Source organism: Dermacentor andersoni, chromosome 6 (genome assembly GCF_023375885.2).
Source record: "Dermacentor andersoni chromosome 6, qqDerAnde1_hic_scaffold, whole genome shotgun sequence".
Taxonomy (NCBI): Eukaryota; Metazoa; Arthropoda; class Arachnida; order Ixodida; family Ixodidae; genus Dermacentor; species Dermacentor andersoni.
In genome coordinates, this window is record NC_092819.1 from 64,382,516 (window position 1) to 64,400,826 (window position 18,311).

The following is an 18,311-nucleotide window of genomic DNA, read 5'->3' on the forward strand; positions in this document are numbered from 1 at the left end:
CAAAGAGCCAACTTGAGGATGGGAGCAGATTATGCATGGCTCACTATGGAATCCATAGTCATCATCAATAGGCTGACGATGACTATGGAAGATTCACACGCGAATAGCGAGTTAGCCCGCGCTCGGGCTAAGTCCTCAAATGACGTCGCCTCCTTGGGCCAGACCTTTTTCCCGAAACGTCTTAAGACATTCGCCTTCCTATCCGAGATAAACACTTGGATCGAGCTACCTCCACAAAAGAGAGAAAAATTCGTTTCTCTTTTTCACTAGTAGCTAGTATAACAAGTTGTATAACAAGTAGTATAAATGTTCATCGTAGTGACGTAAGATGTCCAGGAAATCTTGAAGACGTAAAAAAATACGACAAGAATAAAATAGGTTTTTCTTCCCGAAAATTTTGGAAACACACGTAAGTAAAAACAACAGCAGACCCGGGTGCACGCGAAGGCATGTTTGCGAAACTTAGGGCAAAATGTTGGCATTCTGCAACAAATAAGCCACTTCTTTATTTGCTCCGAGATTATTAGTGGCCACCGGAATTCTCATCTACCATCCATGAAAGCTGCTCTTTTGATCTCTTAGGAAGGGGAACCTGGCGTATACATACTGTTTTGCATACTTCCGGAACATTAGCTTTTCGGATTGCTGATGCAATGAATTTGCTACGCATTAAGTTACATGTCACCGGTTGGATGTAGAAAAACAATGTCAAGCATGTGGGCGCATTAAAGACTTAAGGAACGGTGACAAAGGCGCACTCGTAATTAAGCAGGTTTCTTGCTATCCGACCCGGTTGAGACAGTTTACAATGGTAAATATTTTTTCGCCATTTTCATGCGAGCTGTAATAAAAAAATCATACATAATTGAAGAAATAGAGACCCAACTCTCCACTAAATTGCTCGTCGGAACCTCAGTGCATGTACGCGTGAGCTCACAAATTCTACATTTTGGTTCAAGCATTCTCACACCTGTAAGAACAAAATTATCCGCTTGATACAAATTCAGTGAATCAAATTGTGTCGAAACCAACATCTTCGGAATCTTGCTCTAGAAGTGCGAGGCATTCGAGACGCTTTCCTTGTTGGAATGGACACGTAGTGGTGGCGTAGTGCCTACGGCGTTGCGCTACTAAAGCCGAGGGCGCGGGATCGAAACCCGGCGGCGGCGGCCACAAGTCGATGGGGGCGAAATGCAAAAACGCCCATCTACCGTGTAATTAATCCGGAGCCCCTCACTACGGCGTACCTCATAATCTAAACGTGGTTTTGGCACGTGAAACCCCGGAAGTACGTTTTGTTGTTGTTAGAGTAAAACCAAACTAAGCAGTTCCTTTGCAGAGAACAGCTATACGGGCAGAATAACTTCTTAATATACAGGGGGCAGGGAGTGTACAAGAACTCGGATGGAACTATATGTATGGCGCACTTGCTTTCATGTCACGGAACACAAGACGCAGCGTAGCTACTCAAGGTGCTCCACTGAATTGCTAATGTTTCGGTTCACGTGCAATTTATCACTAAGTTGAGACAACAGCAAATTCTGTACTGCATACCAACAAAGACACACATGGGCAGAAGACATCTGAGATGGTTTCATGTAGATTTCCTACTGAAAAGATCATCCAATGCTTGCCCTGAGGACATGTGCTCAGGCCGGAAAAATGGACTCGAGTAGTGCGTTTAGAGACTCAGTGATGTCATGAGAACTCCTAATTGATGTCCTAATCGTACTCGAGTGTACAAGGATGTCCTCAGGATTTCATAGCGTGGTTTCGAATGGATCATTGTGAATAAGAACGTTACCATGGCTGTCCTCCCTGCCGTTTTTCAACCGCAAAAAGTCCGGTTCGGTGTCTCGCGATGAATGGCGCATGTAGCAGCAAAAGATTGAGATGAAGCACAGCAGCACGATCAAATAATTTACATAAACTGAACGAAATAGCATGTCACCTGAATGTTCGTATTCACAATGCGACATGTCAACCTAAATATTGCATGATTTACCCCAATTGGATTGGATTGGAAAAACTTTAATAGAAGTCCTGCAGGACGCACGTCAGCCAATGACACACATTTTATTCGGTAAATTTGGACCCACTGTACTTTTCTTTTTTTCGCTTCTTATGCTCAGGGAAGAAACCAAAAAATGCCTTTCCCCCAAAATTCAGTTTTTTTTGTTCCGAGCCCTCATCTCTAGGCATGTATTTTCTCTGTTGCACATATATACCGTTCTGTTCACAACGCCAAGCTCCTTCGCGCTGTGTATTACGTCTAAGTAACATTGATTCCACGCGTCTAGGTAACGTTCTTTTACAGACTGAGTCGCTGGACGCGCAGTATACTGTCATCGCTGAAGTGATCGGCATGTCTGCTCTCAAGATTCACCAGTGGTGCGATGGCAGAAGTGGGAAATGGAATCATCACAAACTAATGGCGTTGACAAACATGCGCCAAAACGGCCCAGGTAGCACAAAAGAGATACGTAACGTTTTCGTAGCGTTTATCCAAGACGATAAAAACGGGTTAAAGAAGACACGAATGAGAGAACTTCGGCGGGAAAACGTCGTATATCTCTGCTAATGTCCGGCTTAATTACTTTCTTGAGACGATCTAGAACAGGTCTGCAAGACGTATTCGAAAAGCTGGTCTAGAAATAGGATTGGGAAAGACACAAGTAATCCCTTTGGCAAAACTATTCGTAACCAATTTCTAAACGTTTTTAGGACGTTATCAGAAAGCTGGTCTAGAAGCGGTCTTGAAAGGTTTACCATCACCTGAAGCTAATTTTCGCGGGTGACGGGCGCGATCAGACATCGTTGTTCAAAACACGCGTTTAGTTTCGCCTCACGCGACTGGCCTATGCCGCGCAGACGTCGTCAGCCACACCCGTTGGCACGGCCTAGGCCTATCGCGTGAGGTGAAACTGATCGGGCGTTTCGAACAACGATCTCCGATCGCGCCCCAGATGAGCAGAAGCGTCGGTGTTGACTGTAAGAGCCACGGCGCAGTGCCAAGCAATGTTCCCCGCATGGCCGGCGCATCCTCTACCAAGTCGCACGAAAATGAGCCTGTTAGGAATAATAAATTCTTAATACCGCCTTTAGTAAGCTACGATGCTTACAACCACAATGGGAATGACATCCTGCAAAGAACAAATGGCCACGTCTTGGGAAGTGGCCAGACCAAGCCCTTCATGCCAAGAGTGCATGAAATGAGAACATTGTGACAAAGCAAAAACACTATTAAAATGAAATGCAAATGGAAGTAAAGGTACATCAACAATGACAAAAGTCGCAGAAAGGATTTGTAATGAACTCGAAAGTGAACATTCACTAGCACATAAACAAAATTCCAAGTACAGATACAAAAATGAACAGAAAAACCTGGAGTGTACTAAAGTGTCTAATTTATCATAGTAAAGTGCACGTGCTATTAGATGGACTAGAGTTATGCAGAAGTGACATCGGAGCGAATGGAAGAAGTAGACTGAAAAATGCAAGAGTATGAATCGGATGGTAACTGCCTCCAAGCAATGTTACCTATCAGCTAGAAGCTTGAAAAGAGCACAAAAAGAAATACCACCGCATACCATTCCTGTGACAGAAATAAAAAAAATGGGAACACTGCAAAATTGGAAATATTGCCTTTAGGATATATCAAAGAAGGTAATGGTGAGAAAAAATTACCATACAACAAAAAAGCAAAAAGTGAAATTAGTAGAGAATACTTAAACGGGGGATTCAGTGTAACAAGTGAACACTACTGTAGTACAGCGAACGATGAGACAGTAATGCTGCATCTTGCCACTCCAGAACGTGAGAAATGAATATGCTAGCCTCATATTAGAAACTTACATAAACATGGAAATAAACTGGAATGAACTGGAAGCTGCATTTGTGTAACAAAGGAAGCAATGGTCATAATAAATAGTATGTGTTTTATCTAAAAAGCCCTTTACAAGAGGCAAAGTTGTACCTCCCTGGCAAAAACAAAGTTGCAACGAATAATTTGCAAACCAGCAAATACATGATTTACACACTGACATGTCACACTTTGCGCACATCTCCAGTCTCCTAAAGTAAAAAAAATGCACTCTGAATGAGAAATACGTTTAACACATGTAGCCCAGAGCAAGTTCTTTGCCAGTTCACTCACACTTTCACATCCAAAAACATTTGCCACAAAGTCCAGGCACAGTTCCACTGATGTTTACCAATTCACCCCCACTTTCACGTCCAAAAATATTTGGCACACAGTCCAGGCAGAGCTTCATAGATAAACAGCTTGAGAGCACCCTACTGATTATTGTGCAGTCCCGCTGCTGGAAATAGAACTGCCGCACATGCTGGTAGTGGTTTCAATGTAGACACACTTGCTGCCCTGGACAGGTATGCTCAGATATCTGCACTGGTGCTCCATTTTGTCGAAGTAGACACATTGATGCACTACGCTGGTAATTGAAATGTATTGAATGCACAAGTATTGGCTTCGCCAGAGAGACTTGCCCACATACCACCACTGGCATATATATGCACTTGCTCTTCACTCAGTAGCATTGAACTTAATGTGTTCCCTATGTGGGAGCCATGTGTAAAACCGGTGTCACACGACCACTCTCGATCGCGATCACGCCCGATCCGGATCGAAATTATCGATGCGACTGGCTCACTCTCGTAGCTTGCGCAGAGGAGCCAATCACGACCGAGAAATTCGATTTGTAACGGACTGGATAGCGGCTAAAAGAGCCCCGTGTGAAACCGGTATCAAATAATGCACAGACGTACGCTAGAAAAATGTGTTGCACAAGGACGAAGAACTGCGACATGCCCTGTTGTGCGAAGCGCGCGAACAGAACACATGTATATATATATTAAAAAAAAAACTGCGAGAGCGCTTCGCGAACTCCATGTGCACACATGGCACCCGCACGAACTCGGCAGGCCGCCGTAAAGTGCGAAGGGCGCACAGCGTACATTCCGACACATGTCCCAAACTGCAAACAATCGTACTACCTAATGCATACAAGTTATTTTATACCAAGGGCATACTCGACTCACGTATGCAGTATCCACAAGCGAGTTATGCAGCGTACATGCTGTATCCATTCACCAAATAGTAAAATTGATAACAAGCACAAAGCTACAAGGGACTACTACACTCTAAAAATTTTCACACCCTTATGGGTGTAATGCGGGTGTATTCATCTTTTCACCCTTGTAAACACCCTTGAAACACCCTTTTTTAACGGAAAAGGGTGTTCAACAAGAAAACACCCTTGGAACACCCCAGTCTTTCTAATTTACACCCTAATTATAAGGGAGTAAGTGAACAAGCTTACAGTATATGATAAATGAACATTGCCAGTTAAGGCGTTGATATTGGCTATACATGAAACGCGCGCTACCTGCGCTTGAATCAGGTAGCTGGAATGATTAGATCGGGGCATCTAGGCAGCAGCGCACTGGCTCCGAACAGCGGTCAAAAATGAAGTTTCCCACGAATGTTGATATCGAACGGATGACACTAACGCGCAGACTTTGTATAGCCAGATATCTGCAAAAGACTTCATATGATCAATGGCAAAAAATTTACAATGCTATCACTGAATACTTAAAGGTGTGCAACCAGTTAGACTGAGAATGGTTAGGAGTAAAGGCTAACGGTAAATAGCTCACCAACTTACGGTTTGTAGATGACATTCGCATACTCAGCAACGCTGCAGACTATTTGCAACAAACGTTTGAGGACCTTGGCGAAGAAAGTGTAAGAGTCTGATTGAGAGTTAGTATGCAGAAGAGAAAAGTAATGTTCCGCAGCCTGGCGAGAGATCGAATGTCATGGTCGGCAGTCAGCCTCTAGAACCTGCGCAGAAATACGTTTATTGAGGTTAATTACTCGCAGGGGCCTCTGATCAAGGAAATTAAAAAAAAAAAATTAGCTGGACAGCTTACGGCAGGCATTACTAAATCATGACCAGGGAGCATACTGCTAATCATTGCTTTCTACCGTTACTAACGTATGGGGCCGAAACTTGGAAGTTACCAAAGAAGCTTGGGAAGACGTTGAGGACCGCGCAACGAGCGATGGAATGAAAATTATTAGGCATGGCGATAATAGACTGGAAGACAGCGATGTGGATTAGAGAGCGAACGGGGATAGCTGATATTCTGGTTGACATTAAACGAAGAAGTCGTGCTGGGCATACATTGCAAACGTAAGGGAGAGAACTGCTGGTCTATTGGAGTTGCAGAATGGGTGCTAAGGGAAGGGAAGCACAGTCGAGAACGGCAGAGAATAATGTGGACGTGATGGAATTGGGAAACTTAGACACGTGGAACCAGTTAGCACAAGACAGGGGTATTGGAGATCGCTGGAGAAGCTTTCGTCCTGCGATGGACGTCAAAATAAGCTGATGATGATGATGATTATGTGACGACATCCATGCCAGCTTCACGGCATGTCATTCATGTTATGTCATGCATGCGTGTCATGCACGTTCTGATAGCTCGATTTACGTCGATTGCGGGGGGGGGGGGGGAGGGGGCGGAGGAGTAACGGCGTGGCCAAGTGGGGCACGCCGGGCACTTGTAACGCTCACTAACAGTAAATTTTTTGCTACTATGGCAATGGCCCCGTGCTTCCTCCTCCACGGTCAAGTGGGACCCCCCCCCCCCCTTCACACGCAAAAATTTTCTGGCTACGCCACTGTGGGGAGGGGGGTGTAAGATTGCTCTAGACCCCTCCCCCTAACTTGTCAACAGAAACGGGGGAGGGGAGGGCAGCTGCCGCCGGGCCGCAAACCTTAGGCAGCCAAATTACCGGCTGCATTTCCCTTTGGACGTGAATGCTGCTCTAATGTCATTACACTGTAGGATTCGTGGCAGTTCGAGGGCATGCGACAATAAAAAAAAAAAAAAAAAAACATACAGCCATCAGCAAGGCTTAGCTTGAGCAGATCTTTGGGAGCTGGGCAAGACTCTCACAAAAAAAAAAAAAGCTTGGCACCCCTCTAACATGCATTGTCAACTCTGGGTCACCGCTGAGTGCACATTTCCGGTAAAAAAAAAAATCACACAGGAACTCCTCTCGGATTTGTCTAAGTATGTGTAAGCATTGTGACTCTTCCTCATCTACACGCAGTCCATGTCGTTATTAATGTTATGAGACTTGATCCGACGACTATAAGCGACAGCGCTGCGGCGACACGAACTGCTGAGGTCGGCGGCGCCAAGTGAATGGTGCAAGCAAAGTACTGCAGGTGGCGGGGCCAGGTGCGCTGGTGAAGTTCCGTTCGTTTTGAGCCGTTATCGCTCTTTAGCTCGTCTCATCCGCGTCGAACCATTATCAACCGTTCTCCGGCGGCGGCTGCTTGTGGACCGGCCGCGCGAACCGTATCTTGAAAGCGAACAGCATTGTGGACAGAGTGTGCCCACTGCTGAAAACTTCGCGCGCTGTGTTCTCACCGTTTACTTCGCTTTGAAAACAGACGCGCGTACACCTATCTTGAAAGTGATCTGCGAAAAGCGCATAGTGCGGCATGAGCTGAAAGCTTCGTGAGCGCAGTGTTCTGGCCGCTTCGGTCGCGTTGAAGCGAGAGCTAGCACGAAGGTGAATTCACTCGCTGCTGCGGGTTCTATTTTGAAAGATATCGTGCGGTACGGAATGACGGACGGATGGTTTTTCTTGTTGGGTAAGTATAGAATGCTTACGTTATAAAAAAAAAAATCGCAGGGTTCGCGAATTTCGCGATAACAACCAACACGAACCTACTCCCCCTCCCCCCGCTGAGCGATGCCGTCTTGATCGCCCCCTCCCAACCCCGGGAAAAGGGACACTACCTCTCTATCTCAGTTGAAGAAACGATGATGAAACGTTAACAACGACAAGAACGACATTTCCTAACGAGTTGTCTTATGGCCTCCGAGATTTGCGCGCGAAGCTGGCGCGCGCGAACCTGGGAGGCCATAATTGGCCGCCTAATAGCATAAAAAGACAAAAAGATAACGCGAAACGACACAGTTAAAAATTCAAACAGCGTACGGATCTTAGCTATACTGTTTGGGGAAAAGAAATAAAAAAAATAGACAGCCGTAACACACGCCACTAAAGCCACCACCGCCGGCATAACGCGGAACCAACAGTTGGCAACATTGCTTCGTCCGCTTCGTCTCCGCAACGAGAGCCGCCATCCTTTCGCGCCGGCCGTTTTGTCATAGTTCTGTTTTTCTGCAAGTCCGTGTACGCCGCTCATCGGTAGATGCACGGGTGCACGGCGTCGCATTGTGACCTGCGGCATTTTCTCGTGTTCGCGCAATCGGTGTGAAACATGTCGCATGTGAAATATTTGATAGAAGTGCCTCACGTCCAAGTCAAGCCGCCGTACGAGTGTATGGCTGTGTGCCCCGTTCTCGGAAGCGTCGACGGGTTTCCGGCATGCGGATTTCAGGTACGTACAAATGCGTTTCGCCCTCCTGTTGAGCTCCGGAGCGAAGCGTGCAATATTTCATGTGAAAGATGCAGTGACCGTCATCATGGTGTGAATTTCGAGCGGCAAACGAGAACTGTGGCACTTAGCGCATACCGCGGCTGCCAAGTCAGCCGCCAAATTGTTTTACGTTATCGTAATATGTTGCTGTCAGTCTAATCTGCCGCTTGTGGACAGCTAGCCCATTTACTTTTGCTTGTGGCAGCGATAGGTATATAAATGGAAGCGGTAATAATTTTCCAGAGCAGGCAGTTGTTTCGCTCGATGTTTGGTCGTGTTCCATGGCGTTATGAAAGCTAGAAAACTAACTGGCTTGATCGTGCTTAGTTCCAACTCCAAAGGGCGTAACGTTGGCGCTGTATATGTTTGTTTTCCGTGCCGCGAGTACCACTTTCTTGCTTTTGTTGCATGAGAGTGGTAGCTGCTGCATGCCGTCTGGGCAGAATACAATAAAAGCTTATTTCCTCACTTTCATACGTATGCAATGTGACGTAACAAAATTTCCAGCGTTTTATTCGGAGCGTAAATATCCAGTATAGTTTAGGAAGAAACTCAAATTCTGTCTTAGCTTAGTAGGCGTGAAACAAGCGAAACTTTCATTCCTTTTTGAATTGTTCGCCCAAACCGCACCGCCCGCAGATGCGCCATCGCGTAATTGACAGTAGCGTCGCTACGTGAGTTGTTTTATGCGCCAATATTGCCCGGTTAAGTATCCTGTTAATTTATGCCGACGCTCGTTCATCTTGATTTTAAGCGATTACTATCCCCGAGTACCGGACGATGCCAAACTTGTTGCGAGGTGTAGCAAACGCGGGAAATTCAAACTAGCGTGGCTGCAAGTTCCTGTTTTTACGTTTCTTGCATTCAAAGCCAACAGACTCAGTATCACTGATTTATTTCCATTTCTGCTGTACTTGATCAATCTAATGTGACAACTGCATTTTCTCTTTAATGTTCTCCATTTACTGTGTATTCAGCTTGGCTGCCAGAAAATGCTTGAATTTTTTGCAGTATCCAAGTGACGAAATATTTCACTGACGGCCGTGCGTGAAACACGCAAGGTGACAAAACTGATAGCAAAATGATGAGATGTTTTTTTTTTTTATAGCGTTTGGACTCGACTTTTGGTGAGGATGTCGATCGACCTTGGGCCTGGTGACAGCACACCCGACATAGCCAAAGTGCAGCCTATCAGTTTAGTGCCCCCGAATGGATCATCAGCATCGGAAAATGAAGCAGAGCCAGGTAGGGGGAATTTTTATTTTGGAACAGAATACTGACAGCTGCCTCTTTTTAAAGAACTAAATAACTTATTTACAAACCAATCCTTTCTCTTTGTGCAGCCTACATAGAATTGTTTTTTGCTTGTTATACAGATCTTCAGAAAGCAGTTCTTCTGAACCCTTTTTGCATGCACAAATGAATAAAGAGGAGTGCACTTTCTGAAGAAATTGGTGCATTGAAATGTGCGTTCGACACACAATGAGATGCAAAATAACCAACAACTTTAAAGCGGTAAAAAAAAAAAACAAGTTTGAAACACGTTCTAATATCATAGCCCGCCTTGGCATGCGGATCTAAATATAACAGCAACAGAGGTGCATGCAGAGAAGTGTTTGTAAATGTTTGCAAGATATGTACATTGTCTAAGAAATTGTTTTTATTTACTCAGAGCTTCTTGGTGCCATGGCAGTGCAGTAAAAGCTCAAAATGATGCCCCTGCTCCTAATAAAGCAACTTTAGATTTTAAAATTAAATTATGGGCTTTTACATTCCAAAGTCACAACCTGAAGTTTTGGGAACCTGGCCTTCTTTAATGTACACCTGAATCTAAGTGCATAAGCGTTATTGCATTTTACCCCCATTGGAGGGCAGCTGCCATTGCCTAGATTGAAGCTGGGACCAGCATGACTAGTAAGTGGGCTATAACACCAGGTCAAAATGGGAAATACTGCTTAGAGCTACCAACTTCTTGGCTCACAAGCACTTTGCACTAAGTTAAAGGAGTATGGAGTACTGACAGCGACCGTTTATGTACCAATTTCTTTTTAGGCTGACTCCATTATTAAGGTGCGAAGCTTCAATTAGTCAAAACCAGCCTAAATTACAGAACCAGCTCAAAACACGCACCATATATAACTGGATCTGGAAATGAAAATGGAGTCAATTCATGTCGCCGAAAATGGAGGTGGCAGTCACACTATTTCGTGCATTTTGCCTAAAACATAGTCAATTATAATTAATAAATTTCTAAAATGTTCTTTTTGAAAAGTTTTTTCAAGCATGAAAGGAGGAGCCAAATGGTGTTCAGGTGCACGAGTGGCTAGTTGCACAGCACTTCTTGCATGTATTCACTGGCTTCTTTCAAGCTTGAAAAAAAAAATTGTTGCACCTATTGAGCAGTAGAAAGCTGGATTGGGAATTTTTCAGGATGCTCTACAATTTTCACACTGACACTTTTGCATTGAATGTAATATTTGAGCAGTTAAATAATCGTTAATAACTAATTACCTAATTAGGAAAAATGCAAGAATTGGTTTCACTTCCTCAAAACGATGGCAAACGTCATTACATTGGTGCTGTCCAGCTACATGGCACTTGTACATATTTAAAGCTTGCACGTGTCACACAGACCACCTGGTAATTACAAGGCATATATATAAGTGGCTAAGTTGTGTGAGCCAGCCATGTGTAGCGAATCATGAGAAACAGCCATGTTTCTTTGACTTAAGGGCATGATAAGATTTACATGCTCGACACCTTGTATCAGTGTGTTCTAGGCCTGTTCGTAGTTTAGCTGCTACATAAACAATATTTCTCCACGTGTAAGCTCATATGCATCTTTCATGTACATTGCCTCGTGTGTCCAAAATAAACCATCCTCGCGCTTCCTTCATTAAGACTTCATCTGTTGCTGTGCTAAATTTTTGACATGTAACTGCACAAATTTTCATCTAGTTCTCATATTTCCTCGTTGTTTGGTGGCTTTATTTCTGAACAAGTTGTTTTCGTTAAACCCTGTTGCACACAGCAGTACACAGCATTTCTGCTGTGGGAATTGTTTTTTTTTTTTCAGATTGACATTAATACACCTTGCCTGGGCAATGTAAGGCATTCTACATAACACGGCCCTGCAATAATGTTTTATATTGCATTCCAGCATCATGCAAAAGCTGTTTACTTACCAGATTAGAATATGTATAAGTGTTTGAAGTAACAGAACTGGAAGAAGCCAGCAGATAATGAGGCCAAGGAAAGCATAAAGGAACATGTTTTAAGTTTTTTATATGAAGTATAGAAATGATAAATTCTGGGTAAATGAAAGTGGATTAAAAGATATCCACCTGTGGGTGGGGAACGAACCCGTAACCTTCACATTACGCAAGTGATATACTAACCACTGTGGTACTACGGCCGCGTTTGAGCATCGACAATCTGAGGGGCCATTGTGGACGGTTGAATGCTGCCTCGGTGGCACAGTGGTTAATGCATCGCATGCGTAATGCAAAGGCTGTAGGTTCGTTCTCCCCCCATGCCTGGTTGTTTTTTTACCATTTTCATTTCCCTTTATCATTTCTACATTTAAATAGAAAATTACAAATAAGTTTCCACGTGCCTTTCCTGGCGTCTTCCAGCTGTGATTCAGAAAAATTTTGACCCTCAGTATCCTTTCTTCTCGTTTGGAAGAACAGGAGCTTCATTTGAAAAATAATGAATTCACCTTGTTCAGCATCTCAATGTGGTCTCAAATCTTATCACAGCATGTGTATTACTAAGTGAAGCTTTTGTAAAGATGATGATATAGCATGAGACCTAATTAGTAGCCTTTGTGTACAGATATATTACTAGTCTAATAAATAGGAGGATTTTAAGAAGCACTTCTAACACGGTCTGATCATGTGTTTAAAGAAGCTAATCTAGCATGATTTCAGGCATAACTGTTGCCCCTGAAGGATATTTGAATCATCTGCATTGGCATTGTTTTTAGAGAGCACCAATACTGCTTTGATTGAAGTAGCCTCGTGGAACATGAAGCATCGCTTCTTGCTGAGTCACGGAAATATCTGCATATCTGAGGTGCATGTGTCATATGCTCGAATGCTGTTTAAAGGCTGCTAATAAGAAAATTACTTCACTTGCCTTCCAGAGATTGCTTGAGTAGTCTATGCTACTCGATCATAACAATTTACCAGAGGGAACATTCATCACAGTTGGCTTTGCAATGTTTATGCAAAATACCACAAATGCCTACTAGACATGTGGCTGCACTAAAACTTGGAATTAATGACCAGTAAGATTTATAGGACAGGAAAACTTAGTTTATTACTCCAAAACAAAATGCCAGGCACTTCGGTTATTTCTGCCATAAGAGTTTCTTACAGTAATTACTAGAGGGAACTCTGGCGCTGCAGTCGTACCACCATGGGAATGGTGGGAAGCACATGGATTTGTCTGATATTCGAGCTTGTGAATTCAAACGTTCTTGTGGCTTCGTATATTATACGCTGTATAAATCTTATTGTCAATTTCAGCGCAGTCTATACTCTTCGAAGTGCAGAAGACGGCGCCAACACGCACAATTGCTATTAATTGCAACGATTGAGCTTGTCCAGGTGGCCAAATTGAAAGGCGCCAAGCGTCTCAAGGCACTGGTATGCCCGCGATAAATTCATCAGGGCGTTGCACTCGCTTGTCGTTACATGCCTACGTGGCTCAATGGTTTCAATATCAGACTTCTGTTCTAGAGTTCCTGTGTTTGAATCCGGTCATCGGACGATTTTAATGTTTATTTATTTATTACACAGTATTTGACAAAGCCGTTTGAAGCCAAACAGATGAAGTTTAGGCAAATCCATGTACTTCCTATAATTTCCATGCTGGTGAAGCCGTTCTTGTTTGATCTTCTGTAGACACTAACGTCAGAGTTCCCTCTAGTAATTATTGTATGAAACTCTGATTTCTGCACCTCGCTCGTGCAGAAGCGGCACCACACCCGTTGCGTAAACATGCACTACCTTTCGGCCAAGTGTGGGGAATGCTGTGAACTCTCCCTGTACAAAGCCTGCACTAAGTAAAACAAATCACAACGTGCAGTTGCTGCCACGTTGAACTGGTGTAATGAGTAGTGAAATGCAGCACCCCCTGAACTAGTTCAGAAAGTGCAGGATAATCAAGTGGAGATTATATAGTAACAGAAGTTGAGTGATTCTGCTTTACATTCGCGAAATATACTTCATGATACTTTTCCATTTATTTCCTCAGTTATTAAGAATCCCTTTTGCATTGTTGGACGAAACTACAGAATGCCAACATATTTTCTAGCATTCACTGGTAGCAAACATGTAAAAATTTGTTCTAGTTTCTGGATTGCCGCTTTACCCATTAACCCCCAAGTTGATTCCGGAAGAATGTACCAAATTTTCCAAATTTTTTACGTACTCAATTTTTGGGTGTCATTCTCATTCTAAAAATATATTACTTCATTGGTGTCTGGTTAGAAATAACACAAAAATAAGAGCTGCTCTTGAGGGCAGCTTTCCCTCAATGCCGACTGTAACTCATCTTTGACAATAACAGCAGCATAACATCGGGCAGAAAGAGTGTGACTCGTCATTGGCGATATTGGTACTTCCTCCAGTCACTAGTACAGCTTGGGATCAAGGGTTAAAGGTTGCGACTTCGTTGCTGCCCAATTTTAATTGTGCAGCTGTTAAACTTAGGTGTAGCGTGTGTATGCGTGTGCATGCATTAAAATGACTTCACGCTAGAACAAAGCAACTGTAACGCAGAGAGGCATTAGTCATCTTTATATATTTGCTTTGTAAAGATGCGCTAAGTTTATCTTTTGCAGTATAGACTTCGCGCTCTTTGGCCAAAGATGCCCTTGTGCTACTAAAACCTATCAATTAATTAGCTTTTTGCAGTAGCAGGTGCTTATTCCTTTTTCAGGATCGGTGTGTGAGTTTTAATTTGTTTTTCTTGAACTGTGCAATTCCCACTCACAGGACTTCATGTCATCTGAGGTGTTCCTTTTTCAGTCAAGAATGTTGAGGTTTTGTTTGTGAAACTCGATTTCTTGCCTCAAACGAGCTTGTACAAACTGACCAAGCTGATAATTCTACCTGCTTATACATGAAATATGTTGCGGTTATGAATCCTCATAATGAATGACACATAGCATAAACATTTTATCTATTAAAACAATTTAATGAAATTTTTCATGTCTTTCGTGTTCACTTCTCTACTCTCGTGTCCTGTCTGCATGCCTCACCTCTTTTTTTGCATATTAAATATTATATAAACTTAACCATGCTTTTTTACCACAATGCAGGGGGAAAAGGTTCCGGTAACACCATGCATTGAGTATGGTGGCCCAGACGTGTATGCAAGCAACCTCCTTCACGTGGACCAAGAACTACTGTGCAGTGTCTCGCAGACTTCAATGCGAAGCCCTCAACATTCTCGTCTCAGTGGAATGGCTGCTCATCTATCTGCGTGTCCATCACCAAGACGGCCAGTTGTAAAGCTCCTGTACCCGTTTAAGAAAGCTTAATGATCTTTATTTAGTTTTCACGGTTGGCCGTAGAATCTTACCATTTTTGATGTTTCTAGCATTTTTACCTGGCACAAAGTGGTGCAATAACTTTAAACCAGTGTAATGTATTTAAGTGATGCTCACTCTAATGTCTATCTGGTTTTGTTAGTGTTTAAGAAATTTCAATGTCTGATCAGGTAACAGCATTTGAATTTGTCATCGTGGCTCGTTTCAATGAGCTGCTAGGAAATAAGACGCAAAACTTATCACCCGACAGTTGTAGCATTTTTTTTTTCATGACTACAGTATACACGTTTCAAAAGATGGAAAGTGGGGAAAAAAGCCTCAAGAACGTAATCATCCTAGGATTGTCATGTCCTTACAACTCTGCAATGACTAATGCCTCATACATCTTGGGAGCACATTGGTCGCAATGCCTACAGGTATACTTGATAAGAGAATAGCTTGCACCCAGATTTGCCACACAGTTGATGGCTGATGGCTTTTGTTTGTCGACTTCATGTTACTACTATGTATTCAATATTCATTTAGATGTAAAGGACACTACAGGCACTGAAGTACCAAATGGCACTTGCATTTCAGGGGACAAAGTGCCCAGCATACTTGTCACAAAACGTGTTCTAGGGGCTACCTTGCCTCTATAGGTAAATCGACACCAGATGCTCTGTGTATAGTGTAATCAGTGTACTTGTCTGGAGTGCTTGAAAGACGTGCTACGGGCTGTACTCGCACTGCCTGAAGATAATGCATGGTTCTAGAAAGCCTGCAGCTGAGCATCTGCCACCATACTGAAGGAACTGTACTAATTTATTGTGATGATGTTGAAATTTAGGAGCTGCAATGAATAGTTGTAAATGTGGAAGCGTTGCCAAACTAAAGCACAAATTACACACCTCGACTCACACAATACACTCTGAAAGTTTTGCTACGTGGTATCTGTGTTTGTAGCCTGACCTTATGGCACCTTTACGAGCAATGGCAGGTGATTGCAGCTGCTGAGGCTTTATCAACTGGCAAGTTGAAAAAAGAATGCTGTGCCACCAGTGTGGCTGCACATTCCAAGATGCAAGCTATCTTGAACCAGGTGTTCGGCAGACAGTACATGTGCAGCCAAAACATGGTGTTTGAGCCCTATAGGCAACTAGGGTTCACAACTGCCCACAAGTGTGCTGTCATAACAGAAAGTTGAGAACAAGCAGCATTTTTACCGGTGTTCGAAACATTAGTGCAAGTCATTCTTTCACCAAGGCTGGTAATCATGCATATGTAACGAGAACAGGGCATTTGTTACACACAAGGGGTCATGTGTCAAGTTTAATTAGATCAGTAATCTATGAGATGGATTTATAAAAAGTATACCTTTTGTTCCTCAGTGGTCTCTTGGAGAGATGACCATTTTCGGCAGTTTAGTTTTGACTTTTTATGTCTAGATTTGGTGTGCATATTTCAACTGTAGCTAACAGTCAGTGCTCTGTCCTGCCCAGTTTTTATGTTGTCTTTGTGATATTTGCAATATTTTGCAGTTCAGCTGCAAAATATTGTCTATACTATTATATATTGTCTATGCAAGTATATGTCTTTACTATTACTAGTTTTCATGTTCAACTTTTGTGCAGTGCTCACTACTTATTACTAGCCATGTTTTGTTCACATGTGCTCTTGGATTGTTGCGCGAAGTGACACAGACACAGACTGCAAGCAGACAGGACGAGCGCTAACTTTCAGCTAACTATTATATATATATATATATATATATATAGGTGATTGCAAAAAAAACGCAGCATAACAACATGACAAGGTATGAAGACATCAGTTAAACATATCAGGCAGTAGGGAAGTCAAAAAAGGAAACAACAAAAAGACACTACTTCAGATTAACACACGTGTTGTGAAGATACTGAAATTCGCATTCTAACAGACAAAGATGCATGGCTAACGCAAGTCTCTCCTAATCTTTTAATGTGGAATGCCTCGATTATTTCCCGTGTGGTTTGACATTTGTGTCTCGAAAGAATTTTTGTGTCTTCAAACACAGGTTTACAACCGCAATTGAAACAATGTGACGCTAGATGTGAAGCATTAGGATTGTAAAGTGAATGTGTTCTTTTAGTCTAATATTAATGCACCTGCCGCTCTGTACAATGTAAGTCTTCGCGCACTTGAGAGGAATCTTATAAAGTATACCAGTGTTACAAGGCACAAAAAGGGACACATGTCTAACGCCGCAATCATCTTTTCTGTTTAGCCACCCTGTTCAAGTTTCCTATTTATCATAGGCACATGATAGACAACTTGCGGGGCCAAGAAAACTTCATTCAAGTCATATCTATTGGCCACGTTCCATAAACCATGGGATAATCTATGTACATAGGGCACCACAGCAAACTTTTTTTTCTGTTTTTCTTGTTTCTCAGCCTGGCCTTTTACCCATTTTAAAAGCTTTTTGCAGGTTAGTGATAATAACTGCACAGGATAACTAGCCTTCTCGAGCCTATCTATTTGTTGTGAAAAACTGTTTCATATCGTGTCGACATGACTAGCTTATTCAGCTCTTAAGTTTGCCATTACTAATCATGTCCACACAAAATGAAACGAAGTTTTTCACAACAAATAGATAGAGAGGCATTCCACATTAAAAGATTAGGAGAGACTTGCGTTAGCCATGCATCTTTGTCTCTGTTAGGATGCGAATTTCAGTATCTTCACAACACGTGCGTTAAACTGAAGTAGTCTTTTTGATGTTTCCTTTTTTTACTTCCTTACTTCCTGATATGTTTAACTGATGTCTTCATACCTTGTCATGTTCTTATGCTGCGGTTTTTTGCAGTCACCTATATATATATATATGTCCTTCGTTTCAATAAAAATTTAGTTGAGAGTTAGCGCTCATCCTGTCTGCTTCTAGTCTTTGTCCGTGTCACTTCGCGCTACAATCCAAGATCATGTTACTGTACCAACTCGCCAAACTTTCTATCCTTGTGTTAACATAGACACACTCAGACTTGTTCTTACTTATGTGACCGGTTATTCTTGTACTTTATAATAAGATGCAGTGCTTTTCGAAGGAAAACGTGATAGTTCGTAGTGAGGTTACTTAAAAAAAGCTGTTCTGCTTAAAATTTAATTGAGCAAGCCTGTGCCATTATTCGCTGCTTATGTCTTTGTATTGGTATGGTTTTACTCCTTCTCGTCCTCTTTAATTTTAAAATGTGCAAACATTATTATGTTACCATTTCCCTTTAATGAAATAATAAATACTTTTCTTCTGA

At 42.6% G+C, this 18,311-nt stretch overlaps 1 long non-coding RNA gene across 1 annotated transcript; it reads left to right on the plus strand.

Moving 5' to 3' along the window:
- The first annotated feature begins 7,597 nt into the window (after positions 1–7,597).
- LOC129382495 (uncharacterized) lies at positions 7,598–18,311 on the plus strand. Its single transcript, XR_008610587.2, has 3 exons — positions 7,598–8,447; positions 9,595–9,731; positions 14,818–18,311. It is a non-coding gene; the product is annotated as an uncharacterized lncRNA (long non-coding RNA).